At 47.6% G+C, this 9,938-nt stretch overlaps 1 long non-coding RNA gene across 1 annotated transcript; it reads left to right on the forward strand.

The window, feature by feature from the left end:
- The first annotated feature begins 1,326 nt into the window (after window positions 1–1,326).
- On the forward strand, window positions 1,327–4,964 carry LOC103178608. The gene is made up of 3 exons (XR_487867.2): window positions 1,327–1,769; window positions 3,818–3,976; window positions 4,729–4,964. It is a non-coding gene; the product is annotated as an uncharacterized LOC103178608 (long non-coding RNA).
- Window positions 4,965–9,938: the final 4,974 nt, after the last annotated feature.

Genomic DNA, 9,938 nt, shown 5'->3' on the forward strand with positions numbered 1-9,938 from the left:
GAGAGATATGGGGCGAAAAAAAAAAGGAGTTCAGCAAAGCCTCGTTACACACTGCGAACTGTCTCCAGAGGTCCTATTTTGCGGCACAGTTCCTGTAACGGAACTTGAATGTCTTGAGGCCGACACCACACCCACAGGAACACCATCACATTTTTAAACGGTGAGGAAACAGACTCCGCCTCAGCGTTACACACACAGCGCCGCGAGTCAAACCGACTGCGCCGTGAGCGCTCCTGTTGGTGTTACAAGAGCTTCGTGCGGGGGGAGGGGGAGGGAGGGGGGGGGGGGGGTACACAGAGCAATGCTGCTTCACCCCCCACCCCACCCACCACACATACACATACCCACACACAGCCCCCACCACACACACCCCACCCCCACACACACACACCCACCACCCCACCCACACACACCACCACACACATACCCACACACACCACCACACACATACCCACACACACCACCAACCACCCCAACACACCACCACACACAACCACACCACACACACATACCCACACACACACTACCCACCCACACACACCCACACACACTACCCACACACACACTCACCCACCCACACACACCCCCACCACCACACACATACCACACACACCACCCACACACATACCCCACACACACCACCACCACACACTACCCACACACACACACATACCCACACACATACCCCCACACACACAACTACCCCACCACACCACCACACACATCCACCCACACCACCACACACCCCACCACACACCACCCACCACACACACCACAACAGCCCCCACCACACACACCCACACCACCACACCCCACCACACACCACCCACACACACACAGCCCCCACCACACACACACCACACACACACACAGCCCCCACCACACACACCCACACACCACCCACCCCCCACACACCACCCACACACACACCCCACCACACACATACCACACACACCACCACACCACCCCACACACACTACCCACCCCACACACACCACTCCACCCACACACACACAGCCCCCACCACACACCACACTCACACCACTCCACCCACACACACACACCCCACACACACACCCCACCACCCCACACACAAACCACCCACACCAACCCCCCCCCCCACACACACACCACCCCCCCCCCAAAACAAAGGGGGGCAAGGCAGTGTTAAGGTCCAGGCAATTGATATACAGTTTATGCCTTAACCATTTTGTGAATGTCCGGCAATGGGTTCCAAGAGAATTCTCTTTCGCAATACTGCTTAAAAAATTCTTTTTTTTTTACCCTAAAATAACTTGTTTCACGGTGGCGTGAAACTGAGCCCTCAAGGGGACTCAGTAATTCCAGATTTGACTCCTGGTCCGCGCTAATTGCGAGCTAATCCCAGCTACGGCCACGATAAATCGGGTCCGATCGACCTCGAGGGATCCGGGTTAGAGAGGAACTTCAGCAGACGGTGTTCTTACTCCTGATTGCTCTCCGGTGAAACCCGCTGGAAAGTGTATATGTGCTGCCAATCTCGTCAGGATCTGATGGACCGGAGGTTTTGACGTTGCCTGGTGGCTGAATGGGGTTTCCGATCGCTATTCGAGCGCGGTGCACCTTCCATTCCAACAATCTATCACTGAGATTTCCACGTCGAGTTGGGCTGTATGGAATCCTGTTTGGTTTGGATGCTCTTTAAGTGTGGTGGTGGGTATCCACACGGGTCAGACACCCGGCTGACTGAAATAAAATCGCGATTCGATGACCTCCCCCCTTGCTGGAAGGTGAGCTTGTATGGACATTGAGTGAGGAAAAGGCATGACTGAGCTGTAATATTATTACTATACGGTTGTATAGTTACTGTCTCGCCTCACGTGTAAAGTGTGATCATTTTGATGTGAGGTATTGAGAAATACCAGTATCAATGGAGTATTAAAAGGAAAAGGCAGCTATGTTGCATACTGTGGTTCCTTTCTTACAGAAACCAACATACATTAGTGAAGGGTGAGCAAACTATTTATTTCCAGATAAAATTCGGTGCTCTAATACAACTTGTACTTTGCCCACAAAATACACAGTCACTACAATTTACAGTATATCCTGTGAAATGTTTTGAGGAGTCGCGCTAGATGTTATATGCGTTGCAATGATTATTATCATTATTTATTGTGGAATTAATGATGTGAAGCAATAAGGATGATGATAATATCATTGGATGGCTCAGGAAAAAAAACATACTAATCACCTCGTGTCAAATTTAATTCATATTTTTCCTGTTTGTTTTGGGCAAAGCTATTGAGATCTAATTGGGGGGGGGGGGGTGAGTCCCAGCAATATTAAGAGGAATCATACAGCTGTGAATTGCATCTACAGTAAGTATAATAGTAATAATTCTTGCATTTGATATAGCGCCTTATCATGTTTTCAAGATGTTTCAAAGCGCTTCACAGAATCCAATTAAACGCGGCAGCCAATTGTGCACAGCAGAATCCCACACACAGTCGTGGATTGAGTGACCAAATTATTATTATTATTTTAAGGAATAATTATCCCTAGAAAATATATATAATTATGATATATCTGAACAAGTTCCAATTTCCTTTCCTCCACCTGCTATGGTGCCATTATCCGGATATACTCGCTTCCAAATCCACGAGGTGGAATGTGATTATTTCTCTCCCAACAATCAATCACTTTGCCTTCCTGATAAAGACAGAAATTGATAAGCCCAAGGAATAGGGCCTGGCTTCTACGGAATATGAGGTCACTGTGGGGAAGGCCTTGAAGACAGCCTTCAAAGGCTTTACCAATCAGCTAATGAATAAGGAATAAAATATTTTTTGGCAGCAATAGATTCCAAAGGGAGGTAGAGAACACATGAAGGAAGTCATTTGCGTAGCCTTGATGAAAATAATTCAAGCAGTTTCTCCCTATAAGTACCTTTCTCTGAGGACGGTGATTGCAATTTGGCTGGCGGATATGGCAGAGATATTTTGAGAAAGGACAAGGTGAAGAAGTGTTTAGATAGCACCCAAATCAAGTCAGACATGAGCACTGAGGGGTTTGCAGGCTGAACCCACCCCTTCCAGAGTAACGTGAAGGCTCAGCCCGAAAGGCTCCTTTCTGTGCTGAACGTTACTGTGTAAGAGCAAATTATGTGGTTATTTACCTACAGTGGAAGAGAACTCCCACTACTGTACCTGACCTCGGAGCCGCATGCTTCTACAGTGCATGCGATTTATGTTGCTTCAGTTTTAATGCATTCATGTCAATCTCACACAGGTTTAAGCTGGAAGTGGTGCACACGTCAGAAGGGTGACTTATTGCCCCCTTCCCGAATCTTAGAAATCACAGCAGAGGAGGAGGCCAATCAGCCCATCAAGCCTAAGCGCTCCGGGCTGCTACCCCGTGTGTAGGGCACTATATAAATGCAAGTAGTTGTTGTTGTACCACCAAAGCTATATACCATAATCCACTGTGGCTGACTCAGGGGATAGGCTTCTGTATAAAACGTAGAGAATCACATTCCGGTTGGATTATTGTGACCGCACCTAGATGTGATCTCTATGGCATCAGGAGTATAAATGGTCTATGGTTTCAATGCCTCAAATTCTTGTTATTGTTAACGTAGAAAATTGGGACCACCTTTCAGGGATAGTGTTGAAAGTGTTTTTATTTTGAAAGGGGTGCTGTTTATTCCTGGGCTGCGGGAGGCCAGAAGGCCAGAGCAGCCTGAACCAGGGATATCTCCACAAGCATCACAAATACAGCTCCGTCATGCAAAATGCCATTTTCAAACAAGACATTTCCTGTTATTGTAATTTTTTCAAAGGTGCCAACATGTAATTTCCAGCTTTTAAAACGACCAGACTGGACGTGCACCGTATTCGCAAGCAAAACACTTCCTTTTGAAGTTGAAACAAGAAGCAATGCGTTTTTCTTACCCCCTCAAGATGAACGTCATTCGGTTTCTTGAGCTCCAGCAAAGGAGGTAAAACACACACCGCAAATCGCGTTTCAAATTACTGTGTGCAACAGATGTTTGTGGATTCAATTTATTTTCAAGTGGAGCACTGCTTCATTCCAACCAGAAATTGTGGGTTTAAGTCTGTTTGAGGTACTAAATATAGCAGCAATAATGTTTGGACCTTCACTTAGAAGGGCCGATTCCACTAATCTTACCAGACATGCTGTCTAATTAAACATTTTATTATATGACCAGTCCTGGAAACATTACATGGCAAGGGGAAACCTGATTGACACAAATCCAAACCCTTTAATAATAGTTTGGCTTCTTTGTAATTTGACCTTTTACTAAATTTGAGCATTTCTTCACTTAGAAGGCAAACTCTTTAAGTCATTCCCAAAGGGATTATGGACATGGTGTTGTGTTGACACAATGGTTTTATTAATTTGTCATAGCTTTACAGAATGTTACAGCACTGACGGAAATCATTCAGCCTTTTATGTCTGCTGGATTTCTGAAAGACTCACTCCCCTGCCTGTATCCTTTTATAGTTTGCTTTGCCAAATATTTGCTTAACTGCCTTCTAAAATATACTCTGGATTCTGCTTCAACTAACCGTTTTTCATAGAGCACTCCACGTCCTAATAACCCTTGTGTATAAAACAAAATTTCCCCCTTGTGCGCGTGTGTTTTTTTTTGGTGATGATTTTATACGTAATCTTTCTAGTTACCGACTCACCGAGAGTGGAAATAGTTTCTTCCTATTTATGTTGCAGCTTTACTGCAGTTCACATGGAGGCACACGTTGTGTGTGGCATGTACAGTATGGGTACTCAATGGGAGCAGTAAAGCTTTACTGCTTACATAGCAAGTGATCATCATTCTCCCACCAGTGAGGTAAGACAAAGTGGATCTGACATTCCGACCAGTTTTAGCCTGGGAGACCAGCCTGACTTAAAAATTGTCACTTCGCTCATAATTGTGGAAAATTAAATCAAATTGGGTCTTAATTTGCGTGTGTGTAAAAAAAAAAGACGACGACTCTTGTGTTCGAAAGCCCTTCCTCTACGTGTGTCCCAATGGTCAATGATTGCTCCCAAACCAATTATTCTACATGTTGAATTTCCCCTTGGTCACTTGGAACCCTACTAATCACCCTGTGAAAGTGGATATTATTAAACAGATTATGAATTTACAGGGGGTTGGGGAGGCGGGTGTGGTTGGGGGTGGGGGGTAGCGAGGCACCACATCTTATTGATTGTTTCACCTGCGCACAGACACACACACACATCAGCAAAATACACAAAACATCCATTCGGTCAGCGGGTTCACCAGCATCAAATAGTGACAGGTGAGGAACACATCCGAACAGAGAAAGAGAGAGGCAGGACGTATCAATATCCTTTTTCAGCTTCATCCAAGGAAACTCCTGCACCCAATGAAACTCCTGCACCCAATGAAACTCCTGCACCCAAGGAAACTCCTGCACCCAAGGAAACTCCTGCACCCAAGGAAACTCCTGCACCCAATGAAACTCCACCCAAGGAGACTCCTGCACCCAATGAAACTCCACCCAAGGAGACTCCTGCACTCAATGAAACTCCTGCACCCAAGGAAATTCCTGCACCCAATGAAATTCCTTCACCCAAGGAAACTCCTTCACCCAAGGAAACTCCTTCACCCAAGGAAACTCCTTCACCCAATGAAACTCCTTCTCCCAAGGAAACTCCCCAGCCATACTGCAGATGGAAACAACTTATCAGTCACCCTTTCAAATGTGTCCCCAGCACAGTACACCACTAGCTTGTCAATGCCAAACCCCTGGAACATCAGTGCAGCACCTTCCAACTCCTATTTCTGTCTTAATATTGCCAAATCCTCTTTGATTTCTGTGTCGCCTAACTCTCTGGAACTCTTCACATGATAACAATGCATCCTCTCGTTCATCAATGGGTAAATTCCCTCGATGGCCCCGGCGGTTAAAGGCACTTATGCAAGTGAGCACCAGCTAGGTAGGACTCTTCAGCGTTGAAGGAAAGGGAGACGGGCATGTTTCTGTCTTGTATCCACAAATATCCATCTAATTCACTTTTAAAATGTATTATTATGAACTATGCTTCACTCACTGATGTCACAGGGTGTCCCATGTCCCCAAATCCTAACGGGATTAAAAAAAAATGTTCTCCTTAACCTCGTCTTTTGTTCTTTCGGTAACGAAACTCACGACCTCTAGTTATCAATTCATCACTGGAATACGCAGCAGGGAACAGCAACAGGAGAGCTGGCCACATCTATTTGTGGTGGTTATAGAGAAACCTCAGCAGGAGGTGATCTTAAAATCCATTACCAACTGCATTGCAACATTACCAGCTCATTTGCATCACCCGATGGCGTCAAGTTTAATTAGCTTTTTGATAGAAACATGTCAGGTTTGGCTGCTGAGATTTGGTGGATCCTGAAGGGGTTGTTGTGGGAGTTTCTATGAAGAGGGCAAGGGATGGATAATCCAGACGTCTCTGGTTTCTGTCTCCTGATATGTTGCAGATCCAATAATAACAGCTTAGCTCAATCGAAAGGGAAGTTACATGGAACAAACACGTTCGAAGAAAGAAAGAACTTAACACTTGGAGTCCTGTAGCTCAGTGGTTAGAGCACTCGCTTTGCAAGCGAGAGACCTGAGTTCAATTCCAGGCAGAGGGCGAAACCTTGGGCAAGTTTCCTTACTCCACACAGAGCCTAATAATAATCCCTCCAAAACCACAAACAATAATAAATTGGTCATTTTCAATCTACGACTGTTTGTGGGACATTGCTGTGCGCAATTGGCTGCCGCGTTCGCCCACAAATGTGCAGTCAATTCACTTTACAGTGTGTTCTGTGAAGCGCTTTGGGACGTCCTCCCGACGTGAAAAGCGCTATATCAAATGCAAGGATTATTATTATTGTAGATCCCCCCACTTAACACTGTTTCAAGTCTCAAACAATTATTGCCTGTGTAATGATTTGTAGTTTCAGTGATCCTTGTAGTAAGTATTTATTGCACGGATTTCTGACGCACTTCATACATGGTGTCCTGGTGAATATCTAAACATTTTACTAGTTTCCTGTCCCAGTTAATACACAACTTGAGAAATTTACCAGCAATGAACACAACACAATAACCCCTCCCCATCCCCTGTAATCTTCAAACTTCAGACATATGAGAGAGTGTGCCAGAAATAGACAGATAATAGGACACAGTTTATGTCACTATTCCTCATAAGGGTCATGCCAGGCACTGCCAAGGGAGAGGCTAAGTACTTCCCCACAGCGGAACATGAGTCATCCTGCTCTCAGACACTCATTGCCTCTTGCTGAAGTCACTTTATAAAGCAATGTTGGAAATAACTCCTCTCCTGACTGTCTGTGAGCCAGAGACTCAGGGGACACTTCAAAACAAAGAACGTCATTTTAAAGGTGGGTACACTGTTTGGAACGCTGGCTGATGTTAACACAATTCCAATCCCCCCTGTGGCTCACTTAAAGCCGCTTTCCCAAATTTCATTCCCGACCCGTGCTGTTGGCTGATTGGAGTTGGAGGAAGCCTGTCCCAGGCCTTCTACCATTGACCTCAGCACCTCCCAACAAGGACATTAACAGGAATTCCAGCTCCCAATCAATCACTACTGGGTGGTCACTGTTGGAAAGTGATTGTATTTAGATGTCAGATCAGGACAAGAGGGAGCCATGCTGTGATTTCCACCCACACAAGTGGAGCAGTTTGACAAGGCACAAACTCACACATGAATAATGGCCTCTAGCAATGAGAGCGTGGCTCTCATTCCTGGCCTGGCACCTCCTAAGGTTGGTTTGGATGAAGGAGGCTCTTTGGCCATTTTGATCTCATCCTTTCAGATACCCACCTTACTGTCTTCTCACCACAGCATCAACTTGTGTTTTTTTAAAATGAGTCCAGCATCCTGACTTCAACCAACCTGTTCCAGTCGTTCATAACCTTCTGAGTAAAGAAAATCTCCCGAGTGTCTGTCCTGAAATTACCCTTTTCAATTCTCTAAACCCATGTCTTCTTGTTCTAATGTCTTGTTACTTCTGTAAACATTGTTGGGTTTAGTTTATCAATGCCATTTGAAATTGTATATTATGTCTATTTGGTCCTCTCCGCGATCAAAGACTTGGCTGATTGTTACTCAAGGCTCATTCTTCTAACATTGGATATCATCCTCGTTGCTCTCCTCTGCATTGCCGCGAGGGACCTGTGCAACCCCCTTTTGTTGCGGTGTCCAAGGACTCATCTGCAGAACAATATTGCAGAGCGAGTTAGATTGTTCAGGATTTGGGGAAACTGTTGCAAATGTAGAATGCCCTCTAGTGGCCACTTGAGTGCTATACTTGAACCCAGATTGTCCTCCAAATGGCTCCTCAAAACCACATCCTATTTGCCTCGCAATGGGGGGGTCTAAATAGCGGCTGTGCTAACCATCTGTAAAATTAAGTTTACAAAGAATCAGTAGGCTTTTGAACTGGGGGGGAAGCATCACAGCCAAGCCTGACCCAGTCTTCCCCCAACATTTGACATCCACTGGAGATTACTGCACAGCAAACACGAGCAAGAACTTGGGTGAATTATTTCCCCTCATAGATCAGGAATCGTTAAGCCAACTGTACCACCCTCACCTCACTCCAAACTGAAGTTGGCCAAATTCATACAGATCAGAGATTGAAGTTGGAACTTGCCCGGTCTACACGACCCAGTGTTTATTCACTGAGGCATCAATGGAGCCAAGCCTCTCCATTTTAGGGCATTTTCTTTCCTTATTTTCTCTCTGGACTATTAACCGCAAGACGAGCGAGTCTGGTACGGCGTCACTCTTCCACGAGAGTTTTCATAACCTTTCTATGGGGAAACGTTTGACCTCCGTTCTGTGGCACCAGGAGATCTTCCTTTCACTTATCTACTTTTATTCATTCAACAACGACAACAACAACAACAAGATTCCATTTATTGAGCGCCTTTCACGTCGGGAGGACGTCCCAAAGTGCTGGACAGTTGGGTCAGGACCCGAGCCTTGGGGGGGGGGAAACGGTCAGGGCGAGGGGAGGGGAGGGAGGGAGCGAGGAGGAGGAGGGGGGGGGGGAAATGGTCAGGGCGAGGGAGGGAAGGGAGGGAGCGAGGAGGAGGGGGGGGAATGGTCAGGGGGGGGGGGGGGGGGGGGGGGGGGGGGGGAAATGGTCAGGGCGAGGGGAGGGGAGGGAGGGAGCGAGGAGGAGGAGGGGGAGGGGGAATGGTCAGGGCGAGGGGCGGGAATCCTTTTTGTTTCGTTCCGTCTCCTTTCCCGTTTGCCTTCTGTTCCGTAAGCGCTCGGCGATTCCACGCCCGGGTGTGCCCGACTCTCCGCCGCCGTTCGAACTCCTTCAACGGGACTGTTGGGTCAGTCTGGCCTCGCGACCGCCCTCGGGGTGACCTCTTCTCGAGATGGACCGGAAGCCCGGACCCCTGAAACCTTTCGGCCACCGCCGCCCGCGGCCGGGTCAGCGCCTTCAGCCACCGCCCTCAGCTCGGGTCGTTTTTAATTCAAGGGATATTTTAAATAATGCTGATGATAATAATAATAATAATAATAATTATCGATCACAATCCTCGTCACAAAGCCCTTCCCCCCCCCCCCCCCCAAGGTCGGTCGACCGCCCGTTGCCTGCGGACCACCGCGCGCTGGGCGGAACGTGAGCGCGGGGCCGAGGGCACCCCCGCCGGAAGGTTTTCGCCGCGGCACCGGCTCACCCACGCGGAGCCTGTGCGCTCTCCACCGACTCCCCCGCCGACCGAGCGCGATTGGTCGGCCGGAGAGGTACCCGCCCACGGAAGCGGGCGGGGTCGCGGCTGCTGATTGGCCGGACGGGGTTGTCAATCCGCTCCACGTCAGGGCCGAGCGGGTTAGGTGGTGTGCGCGCGCGCGCGTGCGTGCGTCTGCGCGAGCGCGAGGGGGGG

This window comes from Callorhinchus milii, unplaced genomic scaffold, assembly GCF_018977255.1.
Source record: "Callorhinchus milii isolate IMCB2004 unplaced genomic scaffold, IMCB_Cmil_1.0 Scaffold15, whole genome shotgun sequence".
In the NCBI taxonomy this organism is placed as follows: domain Eukaryota; kingdom Metazoa; phylum Chordata; class Chondrichthyes; order Chimaeriformes; family Callorhinchidae; genus Callorhinchus; species Callorhinchus milii.